The sequence below is a fragment of the Cynocephalus volans genome, chromosome 2 (assembly GCF_027409185.1).
Source record: "Cynocephalus volans isolate mCynVol1 chromosome 2, mCynVol1.pri, whole genome shotgun sequence".
NCBI classification, from domain to species: domain Eukaryota; kingdom Metazoa; phylum Chordata; class Mammalia; order Dermoptera; family Cynocephalidae; genus Cynocephalus; species Cynocephalus volans.
Genome location: NC_084461.1, coordinates 106,298,924 through 106,312,695, shown reverse-complemented (window position 1 = coordinate 106,312,695; position 13,772 = coordinate 106,298,924). Strand labels below are relative to the sequence as shown.

The following is a 13,772-nucleotide window of genomic DNA, read 5'->3' as shown; positions in this document are numbered from 1 at the left end:
CATGGCATTGGGGACCCAGTATCCTCTTACAAACAAGAAATACCATATGTGGATAATCATAAAATTTGATCAGCAAACAGAATTCTTAATAATGCAGTTTATATCAACCTTACTTGAAAATGCATCTAAAAAAATTAGCTTGACAACAAAATTCAACCAACCAAAATTGATTTTTAAAAAAACTTATATGCTATGAATATGGTAAAAGAACTGGGGATGAGTAACAAATCCATTCATATATTTAAAAAAAGACAAAACAAGTATAAAGATTATAGTTACAGAAGAGAAGACAAATTTTAGAAATTTTTACCAAGTAGAAATTGCTACAAAAATCAGGAGATAGGGACAGAGACAGAGGTAAAAATGTATTAATTTCTTTATCTTTAATGTCAGGATTTAATTGATACTACCTAAAAGTAAAACTTAAAATTATATCCATCTCAATATTTTTAATCTTTATTCTTAATTACAAAGGGTTTTTTGTGTTAATAAACTTTTTTTTATGAAGCATTTAAGGTTTAATGACACTGTTAGATTCATTTCAATTTCATCTTTCCCGATAAATTCAAGTATTACAAAATTTAATATATTAGTTAAATAACTATAGTATGATTCAATTTCTGCAAAATAACTTCTGTTTCTCCTTCCATTTATCCATTCATCTATACATACATAAACTTATTTTTAGCAACTTTATTGTGGTATAATTGATATGCAAAAAAAACCCTGCACATTTTCAATGTACACAATTAGATGATTTTCATCCATTCATTCATTTATCCTCCTATTTATATATAGGCATAGATGTAGATATTCAATTGTGATAATATCCAACTAACGATGAAAATGGTTACAGTCGAGTAGTGAACTCCGGAGAAATTTTTAAACTTGTAATATTTAGTAACTTTAGAATCAGTTATACAAAAACACTAAATTGGTGCTACAAGTAAATAAAATAATATAAATCTGGGGGAAATATCTGAAAAATTTTTGTATAATTAGCTTAGCATTTGTTTCTCTGAGTACCTCCTTTTTCAAGTATCCTTGCTAAATAATGTCACCACATCTCCAAAAGTTTCTGATTTTTTAAAGGAGTAGAAAAGTCCTGATGAAAACTTTTATGTGACTTTCCTTTCACAAACAAGATGGAATTTATGTGATAACTGACTAGATTATAATTATGTAAGTATCAACCAGAAATGATCAGTAAAAGCACAGAAACACATTCAATAACATTACTGACTTACTCAATCTGCTACACTACCCAGTGTTGTGAAATGCATAAGAATATAACTACATAACTTGACGGCTTAATGAGGTACCCCATCCTGAAGACATTATCACAGGTCAAGGTCATCAATTCTCAATACAGGGAGACAAATGTTGTTCTCCCAGTAAAGAAGCAGCAGGTGAAATGATACTTGTCTAATACTGCCCACTTTTTTGAAAGCATTTCCAAACTTTTTTTTTTTTTTTTTTAACATAGGCCTTCTAATGGTAACTCAGGCCATGGCACAAACTCTTTCTTATAAATGGACAGCTACAATTATAGATAAAGTTGATCTGAGTCAATGACAAATTGTCTCCAACTGAATTTTTAGTAGGAAAAAAAAAAATCTCTGAGAAATAAGATGTCCACCAAAATGTAAATCCAAAAAGGGCAGGGTCTGTAAGCTTCCTTGTTAACTGCTATATCCTTGGTATCAGTGACAGTCATAAACATTTGAGATTATTGAAAAAAGTTACATATAAATCTATAAATGGATAAAGATGAAAGAATTCATATAGTCCAAAGTGTGTTCAGCTTTTCTCTAACTTTAATTAATCAATATACATTAGGAGAAGAAACAACGGATCTCATAGTAGAACATATTTACATATTTTAGCTTAAAAACACATGTATATACATTATTTCATTTCTTCTCACAACAGAGTGAATAATAGTCATAATTTATAAAGAGGAAAGGTTAAGGAAAGACTTAGACAGTGAAACAACCCTCTTGGTCACATGACTAGCATGTGTGAAAAGAGCGTCTATACTAAATTCAGAAATGAAGCTGAATTGGTCTTATCTTGACCTAGGAGAAGTTGTTTTGAAGGCTACTGTCGACAATACAGTATATAAGCTTACTAGAGCTAATACTTATTGGGTTAATGTAACAGTGGAAATTCTGACTTAATGAACCAGCTCTGGAATTTTTAACAATGCTTAACTTCTTAACATTCTCGAAGAGCTGATTTTATAAAGTCAAAGACACTGACTAGAATAATGCTCGCTTGGTGCCAACTCTCAAGAGGAAGCTTAAATACGAGATTTCACACCCTGCTGAAACATCCAGTCTGTACCATTTCTATCTGTTGAAGTAAAGCTGTCCAAAGAGAAGTGTGAGGCTAAGTCCAAGGAAGAAAAACTGAAAGGAAAAAGAAGGCTTTTCGATTTAGCCTTCTCCCTTTTTGTCTACTTGGCTTTTGTCTGTGACAATTGGAGAGACGTGAGAGAATTAGGTTAGCAAGAGAAATGTGAGTGAAGCGAGCTACTACCCTTCCTCCACTCTGCTCCTTGTAATCCCACCATAACTCTGTATTGAATGTGCAGCTTGAAAGGAAAGAGACAAGTGAGGTTAGTTCTTGTAATAATCTAGCTTGACTCAGATTTATAAATGTAAGGCAGAGTAGTTTAAGAGCATGGTTTTGGGAGAAAAAGTTTGAATCCCAGATCTGTCACATAGTATCTACTGGAATTTGGGCAAGCAAGTTGACTTTATATGTCCCATGTTCTTCATCTTAAAATGGTGGCAATCCCATGGAGTTGAGGATTAAATGATAAAAACGTTAATACACCTTCCTGAATCATCGTTAACTGTCAATAAGTATGTCAAGTGTTGACTGTGTATACTGAGTGCTTTCACATACATTCTGGGTATAAAAATTACAAATCTAGTTTAAATTACAATGTCAGAGTTTAGCACTGAAAATTTGGTAAAATTAAACTTAAGATATTTGAAATAGCTATATCCAGCATTTAATCTGTTTAACTATTTTCACAACCTACGTAATTTTAATGATGGAAGTCATTTTAGTCAATTTCCTTTCTTTGTTTTTATCATTAACCCAAAATAGCAATTCTCATTTGCTCTTGATGATCTTATAAAAAAGATGCTTCTCTAAAATATTCTTGAAAATTGGTATTTTGCTGCTTTGATGAATATGCTTCTATTTTCTTCATTTAAATGCACTTTAAAATTGGTACTCTGACAGATTAGATGCAAAAAGTTATATCTATTTTCTGGCAATGGCTGTCTTTTACTACCTGTGGTGATAAAAAATCTCTTCCTATGGTGATAAAAGGATATTTGGTATCTTATTGTGTCAAATTACCTGTTGTTAAGTTTCTTTATGGAAGCTTGCATAGAAGGAAAAAGTAATGTTCTGCAAGTTTTTAATAAACTAACTCAGTCATCACAGGGGAAAGTAGTTACTAATCAACAGGTGGTTTGCAAACATAAATTTTTAACTGAGGCATCAGTCCTAACTGCCTGGTGTCAAGATTTAAGAATTCTTGAGGATCCATTTTATTTCATCATTTTAAAACTATTATAACAAATTAATATTATTTATATAATTTATTATCTGTATACCAATAACAAAATCAGTATCTTAGTTTTATTAACAAGAATAACTTATAGTTGATCTGACTATTTCAAATATCTCCAATTTCCTTGCATTTTTAATTATTATTTTAAATATATTTTGACACTTACTTTCAAGGCAAAAAATAAACAAACAAAAAAAACAGAGCTTAACCATGAAATACACTTAATGATAGGCACAAATGAGAAAATCTGAGACAGGTACAATACCAACATTCTTTTACCCAAAAATAGTTTGGAGCATATTATTACAAATCAATTTAAGTGTTTAGTTGATTTGTGAGAGGCTTATATAAGCACAAACTGAACACACTTGAGAAAAGAAAACCAAAGACAAAAACAAACATTTCTATAACCCCTTCAAAGAGTTTTATTCAAATACAAGTTTAGATAACATGCTAGTAAAGAAAAAAAAGATTTAGAAGAAAGGGTTTATTGAAGAGACGCTAATCAATCATCAAATGTGATTTTTCCCCCTGAAACAGCAATTTTAGGCTGCTGTTCTGTTTGCCTCCTGCTCGCTTCCTACGAAGGATGAAGCAGCAGCTACAATTGCTGTTTTGTATTTTCACGTCTTCTTGTGCACTCTTATTAAACCAGTTCTTCATCTGAGAGGTTCATTTTGCTGAAAACCTGAAGTTTTGTTTTTAAGAACCTCTTCACAGTAATTTCTTCTAGAGCTTTTACTTACGTCTAGATAAAGAATGGTAAAACACTTATTTAAACTTCCTGGCTTGTGTGCTTTGATTGTTTTTGTCATTTCTTATATCTTGATGAGATTCAAGTATATCTTCTTTGGGTCACACTTTTGAGATTCTTTTTGGTATTGCTCTTTAACTGAAGAATGGCAATTACTTTTCTTCTTTCATGTCCGTCTGCCTTTTCCCAGTGAAGAAGTCGTCACCACTATTACTATCCTCAGACACGGAGGACGATAAAGCTTTTCTTCTGCGGTATCATCAAAGGCTCCTTCTCTTCTTCATTAATTCTTCCCTATCACTGTTACCACCACGCCAACTAATGGACCTTTTTTTTTCTTTTTTTTTTTTTTTTCCAGTTTGATATAATGTCTTCATTTTGGGGTCAGCGGGTGTCTTCTGGGATTCAAGGGGAACTACACATTCTTTTTACAAGGGCTTTGATAGAGAATTTGGAAAGTTCTCTGCTTTGGGTCGGTGTCACATCTTGGTCATTTTTTTCTTTTCAATTAGGTATTTGTTTCTTCTCCAATATTTTGTATGCTTTCCCTTTTTGCTCTCTAATCATAGTTTCCTCATGCCACAACTTACGTGCACCAACATTGGGACACAAAATGTTCTTGAAATGGTTTTCTTCTGAAGCATTCTTTGATGATTTGATTTCAGCAGCATTTTGTTTTGCATCTTTAAAGGCTTTGACAACAGCTTTTAGCATCCATTTTATTTTCTACAAAAGCCATTGAATTATGGTGACAACAAAGTAAAACTTTGATTTTGTAATTCGAAGATTTTTAGGTATAGATGATACCTTGATAATATCAATTCCACCACCTTTATTTAATAGATGAACAAGATAAATTACTTTCAGGGTCAAAGAGATGATCACTGTTAGAGTAGGAGGAGATTCAAAGTCTCTTAATTTCCATTGCTGTTTCCACTGCATCGTGCTACTTTTTAAGGATTTCTTCATAGTAAGTGTAGTTATTTGATTCATGGTGTTAATCATTTGACTAAAACAAAAAAAAGAAAAAAACGTATTTCTTACTCTATTGCTTTCCCTCTGTTACCATTTCTTAATTTTCCGAAAATTGTCAATATGTCTAAAGCTTCTAGCCCAATCTCTATTTCTCTCTCCTTGAAAGCTCTTCTGTAGACTCTTATTTACTTCATTACTCCAGCTGTCACCTCCATGCAGACAGATCTCAAATTTATGTCTCCAGCTCTCTCACAGCTCTGTTCCCTCTTTAAGTTTCAATTTAGGTGATCAGGCACCACCACAAATGTCAATATGCAGAACAACAACATATATAAACAGTCAAAGAAAACATGTGAGTCTGGACATTAATAAACAAAGGCTTTATTCAGTGGGACTATGGCTATAGAGAAAACACTTCAACCAGAAGATTTGCAAGTGCCTTAAAGTTCAGAAAGAAAGGGCTTTCCTTTTGTAAGGAGGAATCAACTAGACTAAAAAGAACCAGGTGTTGGGGAGCGGGATAAGTAGGTGGCATGATCAGACAGGTGAACAGAAAATGTTTTTCTTTGTGGTCCCAATTCACCAGAGGGTCCATTAAGGAAGAGTTGTTCCTTCTTCCAATGCTTTTGTAACCTTAGGAGCAAGTCAAAATTTAGAGGGGAGGAGAGAAGCCTGACTAAATTTTGGTTAAGTCACATTAGCAGGCATTTTGTTCAGATTGGTCAGCAAGAACAAACAGTTCAGCTAATCAGTTTTTAGACAAAGAATGGGGATTTAGAGTGCCTGTGTCTGGCCTTGTCACAGGTAATCAAGGAGGTCATTGCTAGAGTTATCTAAGTCATATGGATAAGTGTGGTTCTTTGCAGCAACTGTTTCCTGGTACACAGAAAGGTAGCGAATTTCTTAACCAGAACTGTTTTTCAGGACCACAGGGACGAGGTAAAGTTCAGCAATGCCAAAACAAACACAGACCTCTATTTTACCTCATGAAAATATTTTCTGCCTCTAACTTTTTCATTTTCATTAATAATATCACTAAGAGCGCAGCAGCTCTGTGACCAGCACACACTGAGAAGATCTTTGAAGTGAAAGCCCTTGATTAAATTACACTCCAAACTGACACAGGGAAGGTAGCATACATGCCTGGGAGAAATGATTGTCCTTCCTCTCTCTCCACACACTTCTCACCAATCACTGTTAGATCTAGGATAACCCTCAGCTTTGGAGGGCTATTACAAAATCCAGGAGAAGACTAAGTCCAAAATACCTTTCTATAGTCTTGTATCTCACTCTACCATGCACCATTCAGCGTCCTCATAGTGCACTCTACTTGCTTTTTCCTCACCCTGCTCTGCCTTCTGGAATGCTCCATTACCACCAACTCCCTCTGTTTCCTCAACTGCTTCTCAGTGTTTCCTGTCCACCACTTTGAAGTTACCAGGGACACTGCTTCCCCTGTGGACTCCTGAGTGTGGTTTGCTTTTTCTCTTCATCTGAATGTCCTCCAGGTTGAAACATTAAGTCCTTGTCTGCTAGCGGCCCAGATTCATTCAGACTATTATTATATCAACTTCTTGTGAAAACTGTCCTCCTTTTTATTACTATCAGTGATCCCCCCTCAAATGCTTACTCTCAAAAGTGTCATCTGCACCAAACCAAACAGCATCCGTAGAAACTTCACTGTCCTCCTGGATATGACTTTAAACACAGAATATCTCAGAAATGTAAATGATTTATCCTCAACCACGTTCATTGAATTGTTCACAAAGTCGTTATTTTTTCTATACTTTTATTTTAATTATTTTTTGAATAGGTATCCTATTTATCTTATTTACATAGTACAAAAATCAAAATAATATTTAAAAATATTTCCTGAGAAGCCTTTTTCTCACTGATGTCTAAGCCATTACTTTTTTCCACCCTCCCTTGAAGTAACCATTTCAAACAGTGTGGCCTGGCAGTCTCTCCAGAGCAATACTTAGAAATCTTTCTCCGTTTTCAAAAAATTGGTGATTGTACGTTATAGTTTATTTAACCAATTCCCTATTGCTGGATTCTTGTGTTCTCTCCCTAATTTTTGTGTTACAAACAATGCCTAAATGAATAACCTGAGATCTATGCCATTTCTTATATTTGCCCACGTGCAGTTTTATCTGTACAATAGTGTCCCATGAGGGGATTGCAGAGTAAAAGAGTAATATATCAATAATTTTGTAGATAGTGCCAAATTCCCCTTCTGGGGTTATAACATACTGCACTCCCAACAGCAAATTATGTAGTTTCAGCTCTCCTCTCAGATTCTCTGCAACATATTGTTAAACTTTTGTATTTTTCTAGTTGGAGGGGTGTAATGTTAAGCCTCTCTTGAAATATTTAAGGGTCTTTTTATTTATTTTTCTTTGAACTGTCAAACCATGTGTCCTCTGCCCTTTTTTCTACTGAGTTGTTCATCTTTTTTAAAAATAAATTTCTAGGAGCCTCTAACCTTCTAATATAAAAAGGGGAATAGTCCTTTTTCATTGATATAAGTTATAATCATTTTTTCTCGGTTTGTCACTTGCATTTTGAAATTGCTTATATAAGTTTCTCCTTTCACTATGCAGATGCTTTTGTATATATGTGATCAAATTTATCAATATTTTATTTTATCACTTGTAGATTTTGAATAGCAGCAGTAAGAATCAACTTCCCCACTCCAAGGCTTTGTAGGCATTTACCCACATTTTCTCTAGTATTTTTATAGATTGACATTTTTACATTTAAAACTTTGGTGCTGTTGGATAAAATAAATTGCTACTCAGTTATTCCAGCATTTTTTGTTTGTTTGTTTGTTTTGGTGACTGGTCCATCCAGGTATTTGAACCCTTGATCTGGGTATTATGATGTCACACAGTAACCACCTGAGCAACTGGTCAGCCCTAGCAACACAATCTTTTAAAACGTCCATATTATCTTACTGACACTTTTATACTAAGTTTGCAAATTTGTGTATGTTTATTTCAGGATTTTCTGTTTTACCTACTTGTTTTTATGTCTCCACAAGTGCCAAAGTCATAAAATTTCACTACTTAAAGTTTTTTGCAGGTTTTGATATCTAGAAAAACTAATGTTCCTTCATTGCTCCTAATTTTTAGGGTTTTTCTGACTCATGTTGTTTGATTATTTTCCCATATGAACTTTAAAAATAGCTTGAACAACTCAAGGGGAAAAAAATAAATAACTCTCTTGGTACATTTATCAGGGTTACAATACATTTATAAATTAACTTATGGACAATTGACATCTTTTTTATGTTAAATCTACATATCCAAAAACATTAAAAGCATTTTTATTTTTCAAGTCCACTTTTGGTTCTTCCAGAAGCATTTAATTTTTCTCATAAAGATTTTACACATTTCTTGTTAAGTTTAATCATAGATATTTTATTTTGCTGTTTCAAATAAGGTCTCCTATTTCAATATATTTTCTAGCTAGAGGCTTTTATATATGCAGATTGTTAATTTATATAAGTTAATTTTATGATTAGTTTGTCCCACAACTCTTATTTTTCTAACATATTTATCCTGCCTAGTTGTGTTGGCTAACACCAAAAATAAAATGTTAAGTAGTAATGGTGATAAGGGAAATTTTTGTCTTTTTCACAGTTAGAGCATGAATACTCTCAGTTCTTCTCCACTAAGGTGTGGCTTTTAAGTCAAGATAAATATTTTATTATGTTAAGGAAATATTCATCAGCTTTTTTTTTTTTTTTTTTAAGTTTTATTTTGTCGATATACATTGTGGCTGATTATTGCTCCCCATCACCAAAACCTCCCTCCCTTCTCCCTCCCCCCCCTCCCCCCCAACAATGTCCTTTCTGTTTGCTTGTGGTATCAACTCCAAGTAGTTGTGGTTGTTATATCTTCTCCCCCCCCCCCCGGTTTTTGTGTGTGTGTGTACTCTCATACATCAGTTTTAATTTTATACAATCATTTAAAAATCAAGAATGTATTAAATTTTATCAAATTCTTTTTCAGTATTTATGGAGAAAATTATATGGAGTTTACATTTGGATATAATATGGTGAACTGTACACTTCTTAATTTTGTATAATACTTGTGCTCCTGGAATAAATCCCACCTGGTCATGCCGCATTGACTGATATGAGAGAATTTCTTGACATTCTTGCTTAGTTTACAGGTCTGTTCTTCAGCTGCATTCATTCTGTAATTCAACTCAATTGTTGTGTTTTTTATCAACTATATTATTTTTCAGACCCCATATTTGCAGTCAGTACTTTTAATGTCTTATATTTCCTAATTCATGTTTCCAATATCATCTTCTATATTTCATCTGTCTGGTCCTAAAACTCTACATGCATGGCTAAAAATAAAATTATTTTATTGTTTTTCTCTTATAGTGGTTGCTGTTCTAATACACCTTTTAATGTTTCTCTCTGAGCTCACTTTTTCCTAGGGCTTTGGCCTTATTAACCTGGTAATGTGAATCTGTTTAGAGAGATCAATGTTTAAGTTCTAGCCTGAAAAGTTTGGATGAACATGGGGTTGTTATTTCTCAAGGCACAGAATGCTGACACTCTTACTTTTTCATGGGATAATCACTATCTCTTGTGCTGTGTTGTTAACTCCCCACATCAGCTGGAGCGTTCTAGAATAATCCTTATGTTACCCACTACTTCTGGCCAGTCCTGAGCTATATGCTGCTTCCCCCACCCCCCACCCCTGCTTTTGGGGAGCACATATTGTGGCATCAATCCACAAAAGTCAATGATAGGAGACCAGGGCACAACTAAAAACCTCTCCCCCACCCTCATTACACTCCTGGATGGCATCTTGTATTTCTCACTCTGGTGTTTCCTCAGTTTTTACAAAAGTTTAACAAATTCATGAGCCTCCTTAGCTCTTCTGCATGGCGTGCATGATAGGAATTACTCAAGGGGAAATACAGATCGGCACTAGTTTACCATAATTTAAGGAACCCAAAGTCTCAATGACATTTTGTATTAAGAATTTCTTTCTTTGATTAGGCTGATCTAAAGTATTTAAAGGCTAAAAACTGATTGAGGAAACTTGGTGACATTTCTAGCACTTGAGTGTAAGCATCAATGCTATGTTTGAAGTAAAAGACTGACATATTTTAGTTTAATAAGGTTTGATAAGTTTAATGAGGTTTGATAACAAGGCTAAGACTATCCAATCCCAGAAGGCCTGGCCACATGCAATAAGAGCCATAACTAAACTAAGTTAACCCCCCAAAGAGACAGCCCAATGGCCATCTTTCCCGGAAACAAAAGAGAAAAGTACATTGGATTAGTTCAAATTGCTACTGTCACATCTGCTAAAATTCTCTAATGAAAGTATTTTTTCTCCTCAAAGAAGGAAAGATCCAGTTTTCTTGGTGACTCATAGATTTTTAGAACACAACCACCCTCTCTCTCTGCTTTCACAGTTGTTCTGCCTTCCCTGAAATGTTGAAAATCTGTAACCCTAAAAACTCCTATTTGTCTAGAGACTATGTGATTCTCTCCCCAACCCTATCAACAAAGGAGCATTAAAACATATATTTAACCTATAAGTTACAATTTATATTTAGCTTATAATTTATAATTTACATCTCTAGCTCAGTGTATAGAAATACTGATTAAAAGGGGGAAATACCTATTCTAGTTCCACTCCTATAATTAGAGTTAGTTTATAATCAGACTAGTAAGGTAGGGAATCTATAATTGGAAATCTATAATTACCTATATAAGGTGGAGTTTGATAGCTGCTATTCCCAATAGATTTCAGCTGGGGGCATATGTGGAATGATGCAGGTTCTGCCGTCTCCAATAAGATGTTAAATATCCTATACCAGGGTTCTCCCTACACATTGGTGGTGGGGCATGAGATGTGTCAAGCTGTGTTGGGAAAATATAGGAAAATGGTCAGGGCCCCTCAAATGCTCAGAATGTTGCTGAGCATTTGCTGTAAATATCCTCAGGTGTTCCTTGTTACTACTTAATGTAATTGCTTATGGGCACCCAGGTGTCCAGGGTTATGGACCTAAGTATAAAGGACTAACAGGTCTGATCCACAGTACTTCTCAGAACTCTCAGAGAAGCCACTAGGATGGCTGCTCCTAGCTCTGAATAAAGCCTACTAATTTTTTACCCCCTGCTCCCAGGACCTTTTTCCTATTATCTAGCTCGTAGACCTGCGTGTGAGTGTGGTGTGCACTCAGTCTGTGCAACAGACTCAAGGGGTCTGAGAGCCCTAACCCTAGCTTTACAGGCTGGGTCACAGACCCCTCATATGCAGATTGTGAGCCTGGTAACAGGAAAGATCCTGGGAGCTACTGGCAAGGTTGACATACTTTATTCGAATGCGAGCTCAGCCCCTAGCCTCCTCAGCAGCAGCAGCTTCCTCAGTAGCAGTAGCAGCCGCCTGGCAGCCTTCTGGGGGCATCCCCAGGAGCATTGTGGATCAGAACTGTTTGTCCTTTATACTTAAGTCAGATAACCAGGAATACCTGGGTGAAAGTCAGATAACCAAGGGAACACCTGAGCACACGTGTGCAGTTACATCAAACAATAGCCAAGGAACACCTGGGCGCACATGCACAGTCAAAATGTCTACATCAAACAGGCTGGGTCATGCTTTGCAAGATTCCGAAGAGCTGAGGGAGCCTGATCATTTTTCATTTTCCTTACTAGATGGAGTCCTCTCCCTCCAATTCAGAGCAGAGCTCTTAAGACAAGGCTTCTGTCCTATAGAATCATCCCGGACATTCAAGTCCCTTTCTCATTCTTTTCCACCAATAACAATTTCCAGGCCAAACAGGGAAAGGCAAAGAATAAGAACCCATCAATAGCAATTCACAGATGAGTCTGGGTACTTCACTCAGACCTCAATGTGCCTGTACCTTCAGGTTCCATGTGTGTGTGTTTATTCTGCTTCCCTTCAGTGGTTGTTACTCTTGGCTGCACATTGTAGTCACCTGGGGAACTTTTAAAAATACTGGTGCCTTGTCCTACTCAACATCATCACCCTGCAACCACCTCTGCCAAGACTCTTATCGAATTCTCCTGGAATGTGGGCTGCTCATTGCAATTTTTAAAAGCTCTCCAGATGATTTTAATATATGTTATAGGGTGACTAGTTCCTTATCTAGGATTTTTCTTCCAACCTACTGAGACAAGATGTCAGTTTTTTTCCACAGAGAGCAGTGCTGGCACACAGTGTGAAATGAAAATACAGAGCCTCTTGTTCAAAAATTGTTAAGAGTTTTAAGACTTGACAGCAGATAATTGAAACAAGCATGGGGTTTTTTTTTTAAATGTGGGGCCCTGTGACAAGTGTCATGCCTAGCAAGCAAAGCCTGACTAAGATCCAGTGGTAACAGTTAAGTGTTTGTCCTGTTGTGGGTTATTTTTTGCTTCATAATTTTCTGTCTTCCTACTCAGTCTCTTTAGTTCACTCACTAATTCTTCAGATTACATTATCCTGCTCTCACTCCTCACCCCAGCTTTGTGGGTAAAGCCAGTGATAAGGGCAACTTGAGCTATGGTAGAATCTTCTCTTTCCTTGACTTTTTGAAGTGGCATTGGTCTCTTTTCCTTACTCGGTTATTGCTGGGAAATGTTTTAAATTAGTTTTGAAAAAGGCATATTTTTAAATTTATTTTGTTAGGTTTTGAGGAAAGAAGATTCTTAACTCTGGTATTAATAAAATATTTTTATTTAGAAGACATTTCACAATTTCATTTTTCTCTATTTTAATATAATTTGTTATATTTGAGCAGTGAAATAATTCATTTTAAAATAAAAATTAACCAGAAGAGACAGAGCCAGAAGAGATCCTAAAGCCACAATTGTATAAGAAATGGGTATTCTTAAAACAAATCTACCACCTTGGCCTAAAGAAAACTGAAGTCCAAGGTAACTATCAGATATCTAACAAATACACATAATTCTGCATGACTTTCTGGACTTATTTTCCTCTTGCCATTCATGCCCATTTCAATTACAGCTTCTTCTCCCTACCAGAACTTCCAAAACCTTTAAGAAGGGACATCACAAGATTCTTCTTCATCAGCACATGACACATACTCCAGGATAGTCCCCATGTGAGATCACAAATCAAGTCTCAACAAAGTTAAAAAAATTGAAATCATTACAACTATATTTTCAGACCACAACCAATTAAAACTAGAAATCAATAACAAGTGAAACTTTGGAAACTATGCAAATACATGGAAATTTAACAACATGCTCCTGAACTACCTATTGGTCAAGGAAGAAATTAAACAGGAAACCAAAACATTTCTTGAAACTAATGAAAATAAAGACACATCATGCCAGAACCTATGGGATACTTCCAACGCAGTACTAAGAGAGTTGATTACAGTAAATGCTTACATCAAAAGAATAGAGAGACTTAAAATAAAGAACCTAATGCTACATCTCAA

General features: G+C 35.1%; 1 pseudogene; it reads right to left on the bottom strand.

Annotated features, from left to right (window-relative positions):
- Positions 1 to 4,100: 4,100 nt before the first annotated feature.
- On the bottom strand, positions 4,101 to 5,063 carry LOC134368127 (serum response factor-binding protein 1-like; annotated as a pseudogene).
- Between the last annotated feature and the right edge of the window lie 8,709 nt (positions 5,064 to 13,772).